This window comes from Gossypium hirsutum, chromosome D11 (assembly GCF_007990345.1).
Source record: "Gossypium hirsutum isolate 1008001.06 chromosome D11, Gossypium_hirsutum_v2.1, whole genome shotgun sequence".
Classification (NCBI taxonomy): Eukaryota; Viridiplantae; Streptophyta; class Magnoliopsida; order Malvales; family Malvaceae; genus Gossypium; species Gossypium hirsutum.
This window is the reverse complement of record NC_053447.1, coordinates 45980525-46003473: the sequence shown is the minus strand read 5'-3', so window position 1 is coordinate 46003473 and position 22949 is coordinate 45980525. Positions and strand designations below refer to the sequence as shown.

General features: G+C 36.2%; 1 non-coding gene across 1 annotated transcript; it reads left to right on the top strand.

Annotated features, from left to right (window-relative positions):
* The first annotated feature begins 13867 nt into the window (after positions 1-13867).
* On the top strand, positions 13868-13974 carry LOC121223935 (small nucleolar RNA R71). The gene has a single exon (XR_005921402.1). It is a non-coding gene; the product is annotated as a small nucleolar RNA R71 (small nucleolar RNA).
* Positions 13975-22949: the final 8975 nt, after the last annotated feature.

Here is a 22949-nt window from a genome sequence, read left to right as displayed (position 1 = left end):
CTCAGCGCCGTAGACAAAATGGCTAAGAGCCATAAATATCGTAGCAATGGTGCCAGATAACAGAACAACTAAAATCCATAAGCAGAAAGGCAGTAAGCCTTGAACAGAACGGCTGCAAGCCATACACTTCCTCCATCAATATTAACCCAACCCCATGCAGGATGACATGCCATAGTAACATACATGAATGCAGGATGTCATGCTCAGTATCAGTCATATAACTTTCATACATACATCAGTCAAACTACCATAAGGAGTGTAATGGTCATTTCGTCAGTTAAAGGTAAAACGGTAATTTTACCCCCTAAGGGTATTTCGATCATTTTACCCTTCAAGGGTATCTTGGTCATTTAAAAACATTTCTGAAGGCCCTACAGTCACCTCGAGCGACACAGATAACTTAAATGGTCACAACAGGTCAAATGGGCCCAAGTCCAATCCAGTCACGACTATGCGAACTACATAGCCCAATCCAGTATTTTTCACTAGCTCATGGGCCCACACGACCCATTTCAACCCAACGAGGCCTATAATGGCCCAAGAGCACGAAAATGCTCGTAGTGGCCTTTACAGTGTAATACCATGTTTTGTGGGCTCAGTTCACCACACGAGTGTTCGTATGCCCATGTGGCCTCAATCGCCGTCTTTTCAGCTTTTCGGCTTTTTGGCTTTTGTCGATTCACAGAAGAGACAGTGTGATTTCACACTTTTTTGCGGAGTGGTTCCAAGATCTACGAGGACCTAACCATGTTTGAATGAGTGTGACCTTAATCCCCCAACGCTTGCTATTCAGAAACCAACCATGCCTTTGTTGCCTCCTAAAGTACAATCAAGAACCGATTAGAAAATGGTAGGGCATATTCGGCCATCCCCAAAATCAACAGGTAAACTTATTACCTTACCAGATGTTTGAGATAAAAAGTGTGACTCCTCCAGCCTGATCACACTTCATCACTCCTCGAAGAAGATCCTAGAATCGCAAAGGGTGCAGTACAAGAAGAATGAAATAACAATTAGTTAAAAGGGTAGTTTGGTTTTGGAAAAGAAAAGAAGAACATAGGTGCACACGGTTTTAAAAGAACAGCAAAAAGTAGCCTTTGATTACTTACCAATTGTCAGAGTCGTTGCAGGATCGAAACAGAGGGGGAAGAACTTTCGGTCACAAACCGAAGAAGAGAAAGAATCCCAAGACTAGGGTGATAGGTTCGGTCGAAAGAATCAATGGTCAAGAAGGGGTTATCAAGCAGTTGCCAAAACTAGAGAAGAATAGAGAAGAGAAGAGTTTTGGTACAGGTTGATACAAAAGAAAAGGAATGGTTAATTACAAAAGTAAGAACAATAAAAACTAAAAAGCAAAGATGCACGAGTGGTAAATTGCCAATTTGGCACTAGAGAGAAAAGAAGCCAGAATCGCCAAAAAGAACAAAAACCCCAAATGACAGAGAGGAAATTCAGCACCTATTCACTCACAAATTGCCAAAAATGCATACCCAAAGACCCCTTTAGCCGAATTGCACAAACAAGTCTCCAAATCGGCTACAACACTCCCTAATTCGAATTCCTTAACCTTCTCCTAGAATCTCTCCCCTTATCCCTCCTTGATATCCTCCGTAACACCCTCCAAGACCCATTCAAACTCTCACCTAACAAAGTTCAAAACCACCTCAAACTCCTACTGCCTCATGCTAGCAAAATAAATATCTTTTTTGCTTGTAATAGGATTCAAACCCAAGCCGCCCTCAATAGCTCAAAACACCACTTTCCTCCTTGCTACAAGCTCTTTTGCGTCACATTTTATCTTCAATTTTCTAAAAGGTCTAAGGGCCAAAGTCCAGGTTCTCTTAAAAGAAAAACCAAAATAAATTGCAAGAGCCAAGACTTGAACCCAGGCTCCCTTTCGACCTTAATGACGCCACAACCACTAGACCACAAGCTTCCTTATGACTTTTTTTAACACAATAATTTAAAAGGCCTACATCCAAGCATCCAGGGTTTTATCCACTTAAAACCAAAATTTTTGCTAAAGCCCAGGTTTGAACCTAGTACCTTTCCAACTCGTCTCAGGACCCTTTACCACTAAAGCAGACATACTTTTGTGCACAGTTTTCTAACTGTTCCCTTGCTCAAGGCCCAATACTTCTACGCCCAAATTTCGGGGCGTTACAAAAGAGGTTCAGATATTACTTTCTCACAGCTTCCTCGGGTTCCCAAGTAGCTTCTTTTAATCCGTATAGCTGTCTCGGGTTCCTAAGTAGCTTCTTTTAATCCGTATAGCTGTCTCGGGTTCCCAAGTAGCTTCTTTTACTAAAGCTATGTTTTAATTTCTCAATTCTTTCACCTCTCGTGCCAAAATCTTGATCGTTTTCTCACTATATGTCATGTCAGGTTGGATCTCAACATCCATCGGAGAGATAACATGCGAAGGGTCAGATTGGTACTGTTGTAGCATAGACATGTGAAAGACATTATGAATCCTCTCAAGCTCTGATGGGAAGTCTAATCGGTACGCAACAGGTCTGATATTTTTAGTAATCTAGTACGGTCTGATAAATCGCGGACTCAGCTTTCCTTTGCGACCAAACCGAAGAATTTTCTTTGAGGGCGATACTTTCAAAAATACTTTATCGCCAACTTAGAACTCTATATCTTTAAGTTTAAGATCTGCATAAAATTTTTGACGATCTGAAGCTGCTTTCAAACTATCTCAAATCACTTTCACTTTTTCCTAATCTCAAGAATCAGATCAACCCCGTGTATGTTTTTCTCACTAAGCTCGGTCAAATATAGTGGAGTTTAGCATTTATGACCATATAGAGCCTCATACAGTGCCATCTTAATGCTCGACTAAAAACTGTTATTATACGCGAATTCGACTAACGATAAGTATTTCTCCCAATTACCTTCAAACTCTAGTACGCAACATCGAAGCATATCTTCAAGAATTTGAATTACTCACTCGGACTGACCATCGGTCTGAGGGTGAACTGCAGCGCTAAAATGTAATCGCGTACCCAAAGCTTCCTATAACTTTCTCCATAATCACGATGTAAACCGCATACCCCATGTAATTTGAAAATCTCAGAGACATATAACTTAGCTAATCTGTCAAGTGAGAAATTTGTACGTGCCAGAATAAAATGTATAGACTGTGTCAAACGATCAACAATAACCCAGATAGCATCTTTCTTTTTCGGAGATAGGGGTAACCCCGATACGAAATCCATAATAAATCTATCCCATTTCCACTCTGGTATCATCACTGACTGTAATAGTTTTGAAGGTACCTAATGTTCAGCTTTAACCTGTTGACATATCAAACATCTGGACACAAAATCAGAAATCTCACGTTTCATTCCCGGTGACCAATACATCTGTCTCAAATCATTGTATATTTTATTTCTCCCTATATGAATAGACAAGCTACCACTATAAGCTTCGTATAAGATTTTCTGTATAAGCTCTGGATTCTTCGGTACACAAACTCTATCTTTGAATAATAAACAATCATTAGGCCCTATTCGAAAATCTGAATCAGACGTTGACTCAAACTGTACTCGTTTAACTTGAATCTCATTATCACATTTCTGAACTTCATAGATCTACTGTAGAAATATGAGTTTTTCTTTTAACTCAGCTAAGATTGAGCCATCATCAGATAATGATAATTGGGTAATCATCGCTCATAAAGCAAACAAAGACTTTATACTCAGAGCATTTGCAACTACGTTTGCTTTTCCTGGATGATAATCAATAACTAACTCATAATCTTTCAACAATTCAAGCGATCTACGCTGTCTCAGATTCAGATCTTTCTGCGACATAAGATACTTTAAACTCTTCTGATCGGTAAATATGTGACATTTTTCACCGAAAAAATGGTGTCGCCAAATTTTCAACGTGAACCAATAGCTGCCAACTCTAAGTCATTGTCAGATAGTTTTTCTCAAGCTACTTTAACTATCTGAAGGAATAAGCTGCTACTTTTCCTTTCTGCACCAAAACACAACCTAAACCGTTGAATGTCACATCACTGAAAATCACAAATTCTTTACCAGATTCAAGCTGAACCAGAACTGGTGCTTCAATCAATAGTGCCTTCAACTGTTTAAAACTTCATTGATATTTATCAGACCATTCAAACTTCACAACTTTTTGCAATAGTCATGTCATCGGTGTAGCTATCATCGAGAACCCTTTTACAAATCTCCGGTAATAACTAGCTAATCCCAAAAAACTTCTGACTTCAGATACGTTTCTTGGTGGTTTCTAGTCAACAACTGTACAAAGTTTACTCGGATCAACTCTGATCCCTTCAGCCGATACTATATGTCCTAGAAAACCAACTTCTCACAGCCAAAACTCATATTTTTTGAATTTAGCAAATACTTGTTTATCTCGTAAAGTTTACAACACAATTCTCAAGTGCTCGACATGCTCAGACTCGTCTCAGGAATATATCAAAATATCATCAATAAATACCACAACAAATTTGTCTAAATACGGTGTAAAGATCCTGTTCATCAAATCCATAAATATTGCAGGTGCGTTAGTTAAACCAAATGGCATCACAAGAAATTCATAGTGTCTGTACTTGGTTCTAAATGTAGTTTTCAGCACATCCGAATCTTTCACTCGTACCTGAAAATAGGTAGAACGAATATCAATCTTCGAGAGCATTATGGCACTTTTCAACTAGTCAAACAAATCTTCAATACGAGGCAGTGGATATTTGTTCTTGATTGTAACTTTGTTGAGCTGACAGAAGTCAATGCATAATCTCATCGATTCATCCTTTTTCTTAACAAATAGAACTGGCCTACCCCAAGGTGAAAAACTAGGTCAAGAAAAACCCCTATCAGTCAACTCTTACAACTGTGCTTTCAACTCTTTTAAATCTGTATCTAATATGTATGCAAGGTAAGCATTGCAACCTTTTCTCACATCTTTCTGCGCTGACATAGCTGATATCACAATAGGCAACCCACTCGGATTATCTGATTATACGAAGTGTCTCAACATTTTGATATTTTAATACGATAAGCTTTTGTCTACAGTTTACAATAGCATCATGTAGAGTTAGCCGACCCATACCTAGGATCACATCAAATTCATCAAACGATAATAGCATCAACTCAACCAAAAAACTATAACCCTGAGTCACCAAAAAACAATTCTTGCAAACTTTATCAACTAGAACATACTGACATAAGGGGTTCAATACTTTAACCACGAATTCAGTGTACTCAACAGGTAAGCTCTTACTAGACACTAAATTCATAGAAACATATGAATGGGTCGATTTGGGATCAATCAAAGTAGTTACATCACTATCATAGAGAGAGAAAGTACCAGTAATAACATCTGGTGCAGAAGCGTCTTCGCATTCGCGAATAGCATAAGCCTTAGCTGGTACTCGTGCCTTGGATCTCACAGTAGAGTCTTTCATTACACTATGGCCACCACTCATATTTTTAGGATTACGAGGTGGTCTACCTCTCATAGTAGTATTGATCGTCCTTGTGGTTTGAGCTTTCTCTTTCTCAGATTTTTCTGGGCAAACTCTAAGATAGTGGTCAAAAGAACCAAATCTGAAACACGCTCCGCTCTTTATTCGTCCCTCACTATAAGATGGCCTGTTACAGTGCTTGCACTCGGGTCTGGTGTTTCTAACACTACCCACACTTGCTACAAATGTAGCCTAGGGTTTAGGACTGGAGCATCTAGTATCTCTATCTCTATTAGAATGTCCCACAGAAGTAGTAGAACGGTAGTGATGTTCTTTAGATTTCTTCGATGCTGACTGATGTGACTTTCTTGTCAATTTCTTTCTCAAATCTCTAGCTTCAAATTCAGCATGTCTTTTCTCTTTCCTCAGCTTTCTAGCTTTATGTGCCCGATCAACTAAAGCAACAAACTCTTTCAACTCAAGGATCCTTACTAAAAGCTTTATATCCTTTTTTAATCCATCTTCAAACCACTTATAGATTGCATTCTCGGTCGAAATACTCTCGAGCATATTTGCTTAATCAAACAAATTCCCATTCATATTCAAACACTATCATATGACCCTATTTAAGCTCTAGAAATTCTTTATGTTGATGATCGAGAAACCTCTGACTGATATATTTCTTTCAGAACTCGGTTTGAAAGAATTCCCAAGTGACTCGATCTCTCGACACAACAAAAATCAACGTATTCCGCCACTGATAAACTGAATCTTTTAATAGAGATACCACACACTTAGGACATTCAGTCAGTGAACAAGATCATTCATCAAGAACTCTAATGGTATTTTCTAACCAGAACTCAGCTCTTTCAGGGTCATCCTCAACTGTAGCTCAGAATTCTTCAGCCCCGTACTTACGGAACTTATCAACAGGAGGCTTACTAACTCGAATAGGTTTCGTACCTTGAGAAGTAATAGGAACCGATTGGGGAACAGGAGGGGTGAAGGTTGTTGAGCAGCCGAGTTCGTCCGTACAAACTCAATAAACCACTTATTCATTATCTAGAAGAAGGCTTCCTTAGCCTCTCCTCCTCGAGCCTCAGATACGGGCCTCGAATCACTCAAAGCTACTCCTTGAATAGAGGCTTGAGCGTTACTCTCTACTTCATTAGAATCAGCTCGGTTGGATGTTGTTGCTATATAAAAACATTTTTAAGATGGTCATTAGATATCACATTATCACAGGTTATATAATGGAATGTATTGCTAGACTCGTATACGCTAAATTTAGCCCGAGAATCAACTAAACCGTAGCTCTGATACCAATAAATATAAACCCCTAACCCATATCCATTACCGAAACAGGGTTACAGAGCATTACCGAATTTACAGATCAGACAGACAGAACTATCAAACATTTCATATCATATAGCTTTCATGTCAAAAAGTAAACAAATTCATACATATTGTCCCTTATACAAGCCTTCGAGCTCAAAATATGCATTAGAAACAAGCAAGGACTAAATCAAAAACTTAGAAAAATTTTTAGAACCATTTAAAATCTTCAAAACTGCAAGGGTCACACGGCCGTGTGGCTATGCCGTCTGACTCACATAGCCAAGAGACGCGCCCGTGTCTTAGGCCTTGTGGGCATTCAAAATAGGGACACACGGTCATGTTCCAACACTGTCCTTCCCTGTGTAACTCACTGACTTAGGTCACACAGCCAAGTCATATACCCGTGTGCCAGGCCATGTACCCTTCAAAGTAACCTCACACACCCGTGTGCCATGCCCTGTGATAGGCCATGTAACTGCCTGACTTGCAACCTTTGCTAGTTACAGGGGACACACGGCTGTTTCATTTGGCTGTGTCTCACACACGGCTGAAACACACGCCCATGTGGACAAAAATAGGTCATTTATAAGCCACACTTCTCACCCAATTTAGCACCTACCTAACCTCAACATTTTGCATATAAACAAGTCATAAATAGACATCCAAAACAAGCCAAAATCAAGCCTTAAACATGTAATATCTTGACAAACAACCAATATGCCCTTAGGCACATCAAATGACAACTTATAACATGTAAATCTAAACATTCAATGTATCCAATTGTTTAACTTGCTTATATGCATATTGTACCAAAACTTACCATGTACATCATTAATCAAAACATACCATTTAGTACCATTTATGTACTTGATCTATAGTATCAAATGGTCATATAAGTCACTTGTAACTTGTGCACTAAAAACACCAATACAAACCATTAAAAAACTAACATCTTGTTTCATATGTGCTTTCCACAACAAGCACTAAATCTCTCCAAATTATAATACATATTCATATACATATTCAACTACCATTTAATTTTCATCCATCAAACATAAATCAATTCACATATTAACCATACCAAAACACACATCAAATACGATGAGGCCATTTATATATACATAGCAAAATATACCAAAACTCAAGCCAATTCAAATGGCTAAAAACATCACAAAACATATAGGTTATCAGTAGCCAAAATAACCTCTACATGCCATTATAACCAAAATTAGATAACCAAATGTACCAAAAGAGTCGATGGATAGTGTGATATAGCTTCGACAAGCTTCCAACCCGAATGAGCTTCTGAACCACTATAAAACACAGAAAATAACACAGCGTAAGCATTTAAGCTTAGTAAGTTCTTATAACACTGAATTTAACTTACCATTTAAGCACAATTTAGGTAAGTAAACTAAAGCATATTTCAACTCAATTTGGCCAAAAGCCTAACACATATTCATCAACAAAGTTAGCCATGTAATTCATATAAAAACCGAGAATCATGTATGAGTTCAACAATTATTCAAATTCCATATACATGTAACATCTATATCATGTATCCATATATCATATATAAACCATTTCCATGTAATTCATGTAAACACCTGTACTAGTTCATATCGAACTCATATAAACTCGTAATAGATTTATACTGTTGAACCATTTAGAATATCGATGGATACGCGGGTAGTACACACGAGGTGTACTAAACTGTAATCCGTCAATTCCTGTACATGTATGCTCATACGAGCTCTAAATCGGTATGCTCTTACAAGCTATAAATAGTAAACTCCTCCGAGCTAAATAACAGTAAGCTCCTCCGAGCTGGGTATCGATAAGCTCATACGAGGTAAAATTGATAACCCTAATGACATGTCATTTGTATCGTACAAATTCCTAAGGTTCAAACGATACTCGGTAATTTTTGTATGCTCTTACAAGCTATAAATAGTAAACTCCTCCGAGCTAAATAACAGTAAGCTCCTCCGAGCTAGGTATCGATAAGCTCATACGAGGTAAAATTGATAACCCTAATGACATGTCATTTGTATCGTACAAATTCCTAAGGTTCAAACGGTACTCGGTAATTTTTGTACGTCGTTGGATATGCGATCAATATTCATACATGACAATTATGCAATTCACATACTATAATTCAATTAAAGCATATAAATACACAATTTAATTACACAAACTTACCTCGACGAATGTACGTAGATACTGAGGTGACTAAGATAAGATTTTCTCTTTGCCTCGATCTAACTCCGTACGAGGTCTGACAAGATCTATACCAATGAATTTAACTCAATTTATATTCAATTTAGTCCAACACACTTTTTTTGGAAAAATTACCATTTTTCCCTTATACTTTTAATTCTTTGCAATTTAGTCCCTAGGCTCGGAAAATGAAATTCATTCAATTTTATCCCTACCCAAGCCTAGTCAAATTATAAACATATTTATAGCAACCCATAAATTTCACAAATTCACAATTTTATCACAATTTATCATATTTTTCAATTTAATCCCTAATTGATAATTTTATCAAAAATTCCTTTACAAAAGTTATTTATCTAATATAACAACCATTTTTTATACCATTAAACTTCAAAACCCTAACATGTTCATCAATGTAAAAACTCAAATACTTTAACAGTTTCACAAATTAGTCCCCGGACTAGCTAGATTAAGCTACAACGATCCTGGAAACATAGAAATTATTAAAAACAAGACAAAAATCGTACCTAATTGGACAATGAAAGCTTGGACGAATAACAAGCATAACAATGGCTTTCTTCTTCTTCATATTCAGTTGAAGAAACAAAGAAATATGAAAGCTTTTTAATTTGTTTTAACTTATTATATCATTATTAACCAAATGACAAAATTAACCTTAATTAACTTTAAAAATTACAGTAATGCCAAGCCATGTACATCCACTATCACATTTAATCGTCTAGTTACTATATAAGGACCTCCACTTTAAATTTCTATAGCTATTTGACACCTTTAGCTATTAGAACTCAACTTTTGTAGTTTATGCGATTTAGTCCTTTTTATCAAATTGAGCATGAAAACGGTAAAATTTCTTAACAAAATTTTTATATGGTAATGCTATCATGCTTTAAACCATAAAATAATAATAAAATAATTTTTCCAACTTTGGATTTGTGGTCCCGAAACCACTATTCTGATTTTACTAAAAACGGGTTGTTACAAATACCCACTCCCATCTCATATTTCATGCATCCCTCATTCATCCTTCATTTAACATTTCTCTTCCATTCTTTCATTATCTCATTCCCTCTCTTCATTCCCATGCATAGCATCCCATATTTTCTTTCTTTCTTAGCCAGCAAAACCTTGATAATACCATCTCTTGGCTGGCCACTTTGAGGAGCCATTAGCAAATGAGCATAAAGAGGACGAGAGGAAACTTCCTCAACTAAAGTTCGCAAGGCTGCTGATTCAAACAAGGTTTATTATTCCTTTACTTGTTACCTTAATTTTAATCATGTTTGCAATGTGCTTTATTATCTTGTCATCAACAATGGTAGCTTAAATCTATTTTGCTAGGATGATTGCATCAATTTAATGAAGTTTGTTTAAATCATGTTTATAGTGTTTATGCCTCAATCATTCACGTTTTCAATTAAACTCAAGCATGTATTACATTCATATGTGATTGGATGCATTGAAATTAGTTTAGCGATCCTAACCAGACGATGGCTAATGGACACAATAGTTGAAAAGTGCATGCTTAATTTAGATCCTAACCCAACTAAATTCAAGGTTCATAATAACTTTAACGAGCTCTATTATCTTGCATAGTTTTTAGGTTTATGTTATTAAATTGTTTCAAACCTAACTCATCCATGTTACTTTACATGAATTCTAAGAAACCCTTAGGTTGATGTTTGTGTTGTTGAGCTCCCATCAAAGTCTGACTTACATAGTAGATGAGATGAAAAACTTTGTTCCTCCACTAGCCCATCATAGCTCCTACCATGAAGTCATTTGCATCATAGATTAACCCAAGTGGTAAATCCCAATCTAGTGTGACGATAATGAGTGTCGACACTAACTGATTCTTTAGATTATTAAAAGATTTTGAACATTCTTCATCAAATTTGAATGTTGTGTCCTTCTCTAATAGTTTGTATAAGGGTTTAGTAATTTTGGAGAAGTCTTTCATAAATGTTCAATTGAATCCGGCATGTCCTAAAAAGCTCCTAACACCTTTTACAGATGTAGGAGGTGGGAGTTTCTCAATGACATCTACCTTTTCTTTGTCTACCCTGATCCATTGTCTCGTTATTCGATACCCTAAAACAATACCTTCTTGTACCATGAAATGATGCTTTTCCCAGTTGATTACTAGGTTTGTTTCTCCGTATCGCCTTAGTATCTTGGCTAGATTAGCTATGCAATCATCTTAAGTGTCTCTAAATACTGAAAAATCATCCATGAAAACTTCCAAAAATTTTCCACCATGCCAGTAAAAATAGCCATCATACATATTGAAATGTAGTAAATGCATTACATAAACTAAATGGCATGTGTCTAAATGCAAATATACCGTATGGGCATGTGAATGTTGATTTGTGTTGACCCTCCAATGCTACTATGGTCTGATTGTAACCTGAGTACCCATCTAGAAAATAGTAATAACCTCGCCCCACGAGTCTATCCAACATTTGATCCAAAAATGATAAAGGAAAGTGATCTTTCCTAGTCGTCTTGTTGAAATTTTGGTAATCTATGCAAATTCTCCATCCTGTAATCGTTCGGGTTGGTATCAAGTTGTTATTTTCATTCTCTAAAATCATAACACCTTCTTTCTTTGGCATGCACTGGACTAGACTTACCCATGAACTGTCTGAGATGGGGTAAATTATACTCGCATCTAACCACTTAATGATTTTTTTACCACGTCCTTCATAATAAGGTTCAGTCTCTATTGTCCATAAATCATCCCTTTCTTGCCATCTTCTAGGATGATTTTTTACATGCACACGAATAGACTAATGCCACGGGTATTGGCTATGGTCCATTTGATAGCCTTCTTAAATTGTTTCAACACTAAAATAAGTTTATCTTCCTATTCTTTAGTTAGCTGAGCTAAAATAATCACAAGTAAATTAGAGCCATCACTTAAATAAACAGATTTTAAATGTGAAGGAAGTACCGTAAGTTCTAATTTCAATGGCTCCACCATTCATGCTTTTGGTTGAACATAATCTCTGCTTTCTAATTCTAAAGATTTAAAATAGGATTATGGATTGAATCCCTTCTAGTTAGCTTCTAGCAAAGCTAAGTATTCCTCCCCCTCTTTATCACTTAGAGGGTCTGACATCAAAACATGTTCCAATGAGTCCTCAACAAATTTGAGTTCCTATTCTACAACTAAATCTTCTAATCCAGATACTCTAGAACACTCATCAATTGCATTAAGAAATCGTATAGCTTTAAAACATTAAATATTACCTGGCCGTCCTAAACGCACATGGTAAGGTCGCCCTTTTGCACATTAATAAGGGTCCTTCCAATTGCTACGAAATGCCTTCCTAGGATTATTGACACCTATTTATCCACTTCAAGGTCTAACATAACAAAGTAAGAAAGAAAAGTAAGTTTGTCTACACATACCAATACATCCTCGATTTTTCCTTCTGGATCTGCAAAAGATTGATCTTCTAATTGAAGTGTAACCATAGTAGGTCTAACTTCACCTATCCCCAACTTTCTAAATATGGACATGGGCATCAAGTTGATGCTTGCACCCAAATCACATAATGCCTTATCACAATAATTTGCTCTAATGTTACAAGTTATGTTAAAACATCCAAGGTCCTTTAGCTTTGAGGGTAGTTTATTTTGTAGATATGCACCGCATCCCTTCGTCAGAGCTACCGTCTCAAATTCTCTAAGTCTTCGTTTCTTTGATAGAATATCCTTCATACATTTGACGTAGTTTAGCATCTGCTCTAGTGCTTCTACCAATGGGATGTTGATATGAAGTTGCTTGAGCACATCTAAGAACTTCTTGAACTGGATTTCCTATTTCTACTTTTGAAGTCTTTGAGGGTTGTGTGGTGGAGGATTCTTAACTTGAACAGGCTTATTCCTCATCTGTGGCACTTCTACATCTAACAAAGTTGTTAGTTTTTCAGGATTAACTAGTATCAGAGTTATAGAGTTTGCAGATTTTGGTTATGGTGAAATTGGAATTTCAATACTTGATTGGACTTCCACTACATCTTGAGCATTAGCTAGCTTTTCTTCAACTTCAACACTGTTGAGCTCTAACGTCTTTCCGCTCCTCAGTGTCAATGCTTTACAATGCTCTTTCCTAGATTTCTCTATATCACTAGGCAAAGTGCCTTGTGGTCGGTTCCTAAGTTCAGTTGCAAGTTGACCTACTTGATTCTCCTAATTTCTTAAAGTGGCGTCATCCTTTTCCATATATGCCTTTAATAGGTTCTCTAGGCTATTAGAAGGTTTAGCTTGTGGTGGTTAACTAACTTATTGCGTAAACCTAGATGGCTAGGTCGGTCTAGTTGTGCGTAAGTGTTACTAGGTCTAGCCCATTGATTACTCCAAGAGAAATTCAGGTGATTTTTCCAAGACGAGTTATAGAAATTGGATTGTGGTCCCTGCGTACCTTAGTTTTGGTTCGAGTTATCCATGTAATACACAGATTCAGGGTTTGATGGGTATTCCTTAAAAAAGTTCCCTCCCCCACAACAAATACAGGCTATAATTTTTAATTGATTCAGTGGTTGAGTTGCAAAATTATTAAACCCATTAGTATTAAGGTTTTTAAGTATTGAGGATATCGAAAATACCTGAAATGAGAGTGAAGTGAGAGTGTCCACATCATGTATTCCTACGACTCTTGTTCCTGACACTACTCGATTGGTTGGCCATTCGTAATTGTTGTTGAAAATTCTTTTAATAATTTCATAAGCCTCTTTATAAGACTTAGAAAGCAGAGCACCATTAGCAGAATCGTTTACTACCATCCTCGTGTGAGCATTGGGATCGTTATAGAACATCTCTAGTTGGATGCAATGCGGGGTTCCATAATGAGAGCATCTTCATAATAGTTTTTTAAATCTTTCCCATGCCTCATACAAGGACTCGCCATCCATCTGTTGGAAGGTAGTGATCTCATTCTTCAACTTAGCATTCTTGCTAGGTGGGAACTACTTCATAAGGAATCATTCTGCTAAATTTGGCCATGTGGTAATGGAATCAAGTGGCAATGAGGTCAACCAGGCTCGAGCTATGTCCCTTAGTGAATATGGGAACAATTTTAATCTTCATGCTTCTTCAGCTACTCTGGCTAACTTGAAGGAGTCACTCAATTGTATAAAAAATTTGAGGTGAAGGTGAGGATCCTCAGTCGGCATTCCATTAAATTGGCCCATTGTCTAAAGGCTTTGAAACATTACTAGCTTCAGCTCGAATTATTGTGCCTCGATTTTGGGTCTCCTAATGCCTGGATTAAGCTCATGAAATAACGGCACGACATACTATCTTAAGGCTCTGTCCCTATCATCAGCAATAAGGATAGGATTTTGAGCATGATTTGCTCCGTTTCCTGGATTCTGATTTTCAAAGTTCATCTCTTTGGTGTTTCTATGAGTTGTTTGTTTTCTTCTTTGTCGAAAAGTCCTTTCAACTTCAGGATCTATGAGGAGTAAGTCCATAATTTGATCAATACTCATAAACACCTCAAATAATCAAAGAAAAAAATAATTAAATTAAAATTGAACAGAAAAATGGACCAAAATGCAAAATTAACAATTTCACAAATAATGTCCTTTAAATCAGTCACCAACAATGGCGCCAAAAACTTGAAATGTGCAAGTTTACACTATCGTTAACAGGTAATAAAGTGACAAGTAAATGTCGAGTTATCGTACTCACAGGGACTGTGAAAGAAATATTTATGAAATGCAACTTTAAACATTTTGGTGAAAGAAAAATATGTTGATTTGAAAATGTGTTATAAAAACTAAAAATAATTTAACTAGGAAAATAAAAAGTAAAAAAATGTTCCAATGCACGATTTCTAAAGATGAGTTTAATCAATATGACATAAATGTGTTAGATCAATTACATTCCTTATCTCAGAATTACTAAACCCATGCTCATGTTGTTACAAATAATTTCATGGCAACTTGGTATTTTGTTAACTAATGCACATACATACTTACTAAACTAATTAATCTCTTGAACATATTCCAATGTCAATTCAAACAATTAATCAATTTTCATAAGCAAGTATAAGATTAAGTGAAGTAACAACATGTTCCTATATTGAAACAATTTAATCACAATAATCTTGCAAGTTATGCAAGGCTAATGAACCGTTTAATATCGTTGCTAATTTAACCTTCAGCTACCTTAGACGACTAAACATGCACCAATTAAATACTATGTCAATTAATTATAATGTCAGTATGATTAATAATTAATTCATTCGTTACCTTCAATTTATAATGCAACTAGAACATACACATGATTTTATTTAATTGAACAATTTACCAATGCCTATAACAACAAAAAACATGGTTTTAATAATTTAAGTGAACATAATGCAATCAATCTAACACAAATTAAATTTAAGTTATTTTAATTAAATAAAGAAAACAAAAAAATATTCATGTTCATAATCATAAAATAAAGGAGAAAAATTAAAGAGAAAGGAACTAGGAAACAAATCCTAGTGTTTCTCTGAAGCGAGACTAGTGCATCCCTCTTCTTCTCTACTCATTCTACCGATTCAAGGCATTCTCGAACACTTAAATGTTGGTACTCCAAGGGGGATGCAAGCTCTCTTTCAAGAGGGGAAATCGACAAAGGAAGAGGACACGAAAAGGGGAAAACAAGGAAGGAAATGGAAGAGACAACAGGGAGAATGATGAGAGAATTGAGAGATGTGTGTTGTGTGAAATAAGAAAGGGAATAGGAGTATTTATAGTTTGAATGACTACTAGAAATAGAAAATAATTATCAACCATTCCCTCTCCCTTGGCTATGCATGCATTGAGCAAATTTGAGTGGTTCAAACTTGCTATTTTAGCTTAAGGCAAAAAGTAAAAGGCATGAAAAGTGGAGGAGGTTGAATGACTTTTAGGAAAATTTCGAGGGCTATTTTTCAAGTGTGAAAATAAGCTAAAATCAGCTGATAGGTTAGCAATATGGACAGATTGGGCTGCCCCCTTCTTGTTGGATCAGTCCTCTTTTACATAGCACAATTGGGACACTTTGTTCTTTAAGCTTATAATTAATTTTTAACCCAATTAATTTTGGATCAAAATTAATTATAAAATATGTATAATAATCATTATTGGACCATCCTTGGCTGGAAAAATAACTAGCCTTTCTCTTGATTCACTTGATGCAGAAAATTGCCCCAACGGTTCAAGCCTTTCGAGGTGACTGTCGAGCTAATTTTCACCCTTTTGTGCAAAACTGTCAAAAGTAAAAAAAATTTGTGAAATTTTTTTATAAAAATAATTAAAATTCAATATGTTAATAATTTAAGTGTAAATTAATTATTTTATAATTAAAGTATGAATTTTGACAAAAATTACTATAAAACTTCATGAATCTAGGTCAAAAGGTATTGAAAAAGTCTATATATTTTTCTGTTTTTAGTTCTAACAAAGTGTTTTTTTCTAAAAGGTAAAGGAGGCTGTAGCATCTCGTTGAATGATGAATCTAAATTCTAAGCTGCCCTCTAAAGTTAATAGGTGAGTTTCTACTCTGACTCCTAACTACTAATAGATTGTGTAAGATAAATTTGAAATGTCTAGTAAACGAGTAAAATGTAGGAGAAATGATGCAAGAAAAAAGAAAGTGTATACAAAAATTTTCATGATTTGGAAGTATACTGATGACTACGCAGGTGAAGTCTGTTTGCAAAAAGGTAGGAACTTTCTAGGTAAGTTCCTAAGCTGACTCTTGGCTGTGTGTTATGCAATCTAGAAACTCCAATGAAAAGAGATAAAACCTTGAGATTCAGTCTAGGAAATTATGATGTGATTATTCTAATGAGAAATGTATGAATTATGGACTTGTGAGTATGGATTGCATGAAATCTGATGGTCTAAGGTTGTAATAGGAGTTTGAAAACTGAAATGTATGTGCGTATGTGTCTAAAAACATGGTATGGAATACGTCTGTTATGAATGAATCAGTATGAGTGATGAGTCTGTGTCTATCTCTGGACTCGTCTAAAAGGGTCCACCGGGACTTTAAACACAATCTCTAAATGGAAAAGTCCATGGCCATGACATTTCAAACGAAAGGACCACATCATGTAAGATAGTAGTTGGTGAGCTGTGGCATCATATGGAAATACCATATCATGTAAGACCATAACTGATGGGTTATGGAATCATATGGAAAGATCTAAAAGAAGGTTATTACCTCATAAGGTTTTCTGCGTGACACAAGGCAATGAGGGGAAAACCTCATGTAATGTATGTTTAGGCAAATCCCTATCGTGAAAATGTATGAAAAGGATGCCTTTATGGAAAATCTATGGAAAGGAAAGCCTGTTTGGCGAGTACTGAATGAAAAAGATGACTTTGTGGCAAATCTTTGGAAAAGAAAGCCTTTGTGGTGAGTACTGAATGAAAATGATGCCTTTGTGGAAAATCTCTAGAAAGGAAAGCCCTTGTAGTGAGTATTGAATGAAAAGGATGCCTTTGTGGAAATTCTCTGGAAAGGAAACCTTTATGGCCATAGTGCTCCAAATTAGAATTTCTCATTATTTTAGATCCACCAGAACTTGTCATTGAAATAGTCTGTCTACTAATTCCATCGTGCCTGAAATTCATAGGATGTGACTCCCTTCTAAATGTTGAAAGAGTCTTATCTCTTGGCTTCTTTAAATTTGTTTGAGTCATCCCCTCAAATCAGTCAAATATTTACATTGTCATTATGAATAAAACATTTTTGAAAGCATTACCAGGTGCTCCTAAACTAGCTGTAGGAGCTTACTCTTGAATTGTAACGCCCAAAATTTCTAATTTCATTACTGTGAAAATATGACACAAATATCTATCAGTTTTAGTGGTTATGTGTTCTGGGAGTGTTTGGGAGGTCCCAAGTTCAAGCTTTCGCCTAGGAAAATTTTGGTATTTTGAAGGAATTAGGCCTTACTCTGGTTTGTGGGCTTTTATTTGATTGTTGGGTAAATTACATCAGAATGGGCCTGTTGGTCTGGTGGTTAAATGGTGTGTTATTATGGTGCAGGTCTTGTGTTTGAATCCCTATGCAGACAAAGGTATTATTTTTTGCTCAGATTTCAGGATAGAGTTGTGTAATAAGGGGATTCTAAGTAGTGGATGTATAGTGGGAATTAGGGGAGAAGATTAAGGGATTTTGGGGGTTATCGGGATTTTATTTTATTTTATTCCCATAACTAAATTTTGACTCTCTTTTCCAAAAAACAATTCTGTCGTCTCTTCTTCTCCCTCTCCTCTTACCGAAATTCTCTGAGTTTTTCCATCTTTCTCTTCTTTTTCTTCTTCTTGATTTTTCCTTAATCCATTTACTTTCCTTCATTTTGTACGCGGTCAGTGCTCCCTTAGTTTTGGTAAGTGTTTCTCTTCATTTCTGTCATGAATTTTTTAACAACTAAAGTGGTAATGTTTTTTCTTTCCGATTTGGGCATAGGGGGAGGCTCAGACTTGATACAAGTCACAAAGGCCCAACCCAAGCCCAAGAACGTGATGGGCTCAAATTACCACAAGGCTCAATAACGAGATCAAAGGCCCGGAAAATGCATTCCAAACTAAATGGGACCATCCAAGAGTTCGTTAGCAAGGCCTTAGATGCATATACGAGAGAAAGAGAAAATCAAGATTCACTTTCTTGTTTTCAAGAAAATCAAGAAACCGAATCTTGGCCCAATCTTGTTGTTTGGAGCGATTACAAGAATCAAGAAAATCAAGATTTCAAATCTTGGAAATCTTGGTCCAAGAAACCAAATCTTGCAGCCAAATCGCATTGGACCTCCGTTACGAGCCTCAACAACCCAATTTCGGTAAGAGATGGAATACAAGCCCAAGTTCTTAAAGGCAATGCCCAATAAGATGAGTCCAAGCCCAAACAAGAAGACAAACCATACTTACTTGAAAATCAGGCCAAATTGTCAAAGTGGCCCAATTGTAAAGTTTTATTTTTTAAATACTTAGTTTAAATTTTTATGTAGATATTCAGTCCAAGAGGCCCAATTAAAAGCCCTTGGCCGAATTTCCATTTAAATATTAAAATAATTAGGAGTTTTTTTATTTTAGTTTTCTAATTAGATTAGGAAAACACTTGAGAGGCCTATATAAAAGCTTGGCCGGCCACCTTGTTATTCACTTCTCAATTATATTAAAAATTTCAGATTTGTTTAAGTGCAGAATTCTCTTTGAGTTTTTCTCTAAGAATTCTCTGTTGAGTCTTCTTTAGAAGTTGTTTTAACAATCTTTTGATTGTGGGAGCCATCTTCAACCTTCTTTTTGCCATTGATATTCTTTAGAGGGGAGATTAGAGCCGTTTGAAGGGAGTTGTGGAATATTTTGGGATTTCAAGGCTTCTTAGGACTTATCTTTTAATTTCTTGCTGTCAATTTTTCCTTTAAATTCTTCTAGTGTCGATTCCTTTACTAACTTGTTTTGATCTTCTTGTTTGTTTCAGCTCTCTTTAATTGCTAAAGAAAATTGATCAGCTTTCTCTTTGGCAGACAAGTTCGAGCCAAATCATTTTTTCCCCAATTGATCTCGCCAAATTTCTCCTTCTCATTCTGGTTCAATCAGTTGCTGGAATTTCAATTGATTTGCTGATTGGATTCTTAATTTCTTTTCAGATTTGGTTGGAAGGGATCATAGAACTTCTTGATTACCGATTATCAATCTTGTCCATCAATTTCCCCCTTCTTGCCGCCCAAATCCCTAATTCTGTTCAAGTTTTTATTTTTATAATTTGTTAAATTTAATCTCATTGTTTTGTGTTGCTTATCAGATTCGATTGATTGGGAAACTTTCTTGAAGTCCAATTTCACGTTCTTGGTTATCAAGATTCATCACTAATAAGCATTCTCACTTTTTTTGGCTGAGTCTTTATTGATTTGGGAGTTACTTTATTTTAGATCTGGAATTTTAATCCTTTTCTATTTCGTTTTAGATCTAATTGTTTAGAGCTTTCGTAGGAGTTTCTCGTGACTTGACAACTCGATCTTGGTCCGCGCGCAACCCTCTATCAGGACTGGTGAATTTAGTGTTCTCGTCTTAACAATAGTTAAACGGAGGGTTATCGTTGGTGGTAAGTTGGGTTTCTATTCATTCTTGGTTGTCAATTCACTTGTAAAATCATTAAATTGATGTTTATCATCTTGATTATAGGCTTTAGAGTGCTCGGGGATTGTTTTAGAATCAAACAAAACCAGGTGTATACCTGAAATGCAGAAAAAAAGGGATTCGGTGAAAAGTCGAAATTGCTTGCTGTTTGGACAACAATAGTAGGCTAATTTTTAAAAATCACCATAAATTGTGGGAATCGAATTATAGGGTGAAAAATATTTAAATAAATCTTATTGAGTCGAGTTTCTCATAGAAGAAACGGTGTAAGTAATGGAATTGTAAATCGTGAGGTATAATAAACTTTGTGAGACAAGGTCAGATTGAATTCAGGTTCCCCTGTTCTAAGTTCGAAAAATCATCAAAAATTGGAGAAAAATAATTAGGGGTTAAAATTTATATCTTTAAATTATTAATGAGACTATTTTCAATATAAATAAATGGAAACATCATCTAAATTTTTTACTAAGAGATAATTATTTTTTAGCAAAAAAGGGACGAAGCTGTCAGACAGCAGAACAAGGGTATGTTTGAAGATTTTATTGTACTTATTGGCTAGACCAAAAATTCTGAAAATTTTATGATAGAAAGGTATTATAGTCTAGTTTCAAAGACATCAAGCGGATCTTAATTCAAAATTCTGTAGCTCAAGATATAAATAATTTAGTAATAGTGACTCAAGTAGATAGCTTTGAAGGAACATATAAGTAAATAGTGAAGACATATATGAATAATTAACTAGCACGAGTTACATTAAAAATGGATCACGTGGCAAAGGCCAATTTGGGCCGAGTGGGCCACATCGGCATGTGAGCCCATTTTTTTGAAAAGTTCTATAAGGTTGCACGGGTCACCCAAGTCAACTATGGACCTACTATAGGGTCGGTAAGCTTTACTTAGACCCCTATATGTGTGATCTGTCTGTCTGATTTCTATACCGAGCATGACTTACGATATATAAATGTATGTACTATTAATTGCATAATGGCATGACATATTTTGTATGTTGCATTGCATCGGGGTGGGTTGATGATATTTGGAGGAAGTGTCTGAAAGGCTATTAAGCCTGTTATTTGGCAGCTCAGCTGCAACCATCTAATTATGTGTCACATTTTGGTACAGCATGGTGTGTAGGGGTGGGTGGGTTGATTTAATCCCTACATGGTGTGTAAGGTTGGACGAAGATGGTGTGTAGAGGCTGGTAGGTTGGATTCTGATTTACTGTAACTACATTCTGTATCTGATATGGGCCAAGGCCCTAATGTATTTCTGAGACTATCTGAATGGGCTAAGGCGCAAACTAATTTTGTGATGGGCATGGGCCCCAGACTGTATCTGACGAAATTCTGTTGATTATCTCTATGCATGTTTTCTGTGGGGATTACACACTGAGTTTGTGAAAACTCACCCTTTCTCTGTTTAATCTGTATAGGTAATCCCCAGATTTGATGGGTCGATGCAGCGGAGGACTCGACGGTGGCCACACATAAATTTTAGACTGTTTTCTATTAATGCCTAGAATTTATTACTTATTTGGGGTTTTTGATGTATCTTCTGGAGTATGGATTGGTTGACTTTCAATTTGGGACTTTATACCGTTTTTATGGATTTTTTTTGAAACTGCAACTCCACAAAACACGGTTTTTTATAAAAACTAAGTCTTTTCGTAAATATAAACGATTTCCCCTAAATTAATTGGTTACAAAAGCTTCCGCTAAGAGACAAGTTTTAAAGCAAATCAACTAATTTTTTTTAATTAAATAAAAGCTAACTTACTATAACAGTTTTTAAACTCGACAATCTTGTCTTCAAATCCCTTTCCATATGACATCGCCAGATTCGGCCATAATGTTTAGGCCGGGTTTGGGGTGTTACATTTAGTGGTATTAGAGCCAGGTTGTAAAACTCGGCTGTGGATTTGGGTTTTAAAACTTGGTTTTAAAGAGATGATTTTTAAATGGTTTGAAATATTTTTGACTGAGTATGTGGTACATCGAGTCTCCGGCGCCGGTTCTGTAAGTGTTCTAAAAAATCTAATAAGTTTTTGAAAATATGAGTAGTATATTCAGAAACTACTATAGGTAATATACTGTACTAAGAACACTGTAGATAGTATATATTGAAAACAGTAGTGAAATTGAAAATTGTAGTAAGATTGTGATTTGTGATAACAAACTCTAAACTTCTTATACTGTTTTGTACAAAATATCTACTAATTGATATCAAAACTGTAACTGATTCATAAAACTATTAACACAGATAAGCTACGAATTCTACGATGAGTGCATGAGGTATCTGCGGATGGGGTACTAGAGGCCAAGGTAAAGGTCGTAGAGGGGCTTGAGCTGAGTCCTCGTTGTTAGGTAGCATGTCGAATATAGATACGAGCGAGACATCGGTTTCACTTGCTATAAAGACTGGGTCTCATGATCACATGGTCGGGGACGACGCCTTGTCCCAGGCTATGCTGAGGATATTAGAGAGGGTTACTAGGCCCAACACTAGATCTGGGGGACAAGGGTTGGATACGGAACGACTCTGATCCAATGAGACTGAGCTATTTAAGGGTGTCACTAGAGTCGCCCCTAGCGTGGCTGAGTACTAGATGGAGGCCACGAAAAAAATCATGGACGATCTAGACTTTACCCCTGAACAGAAATTGAAAGGGGCTGTTTCCTTGCTTCGCGATGAAGCATACCAATGGTGGCTGGCCGTTAAGGAGGGCACTCAGCTCAAACGATTGACTTGGGGTTTCTATAAGTCTGCTTTTCAAGATAAATATGTAGGGGCAA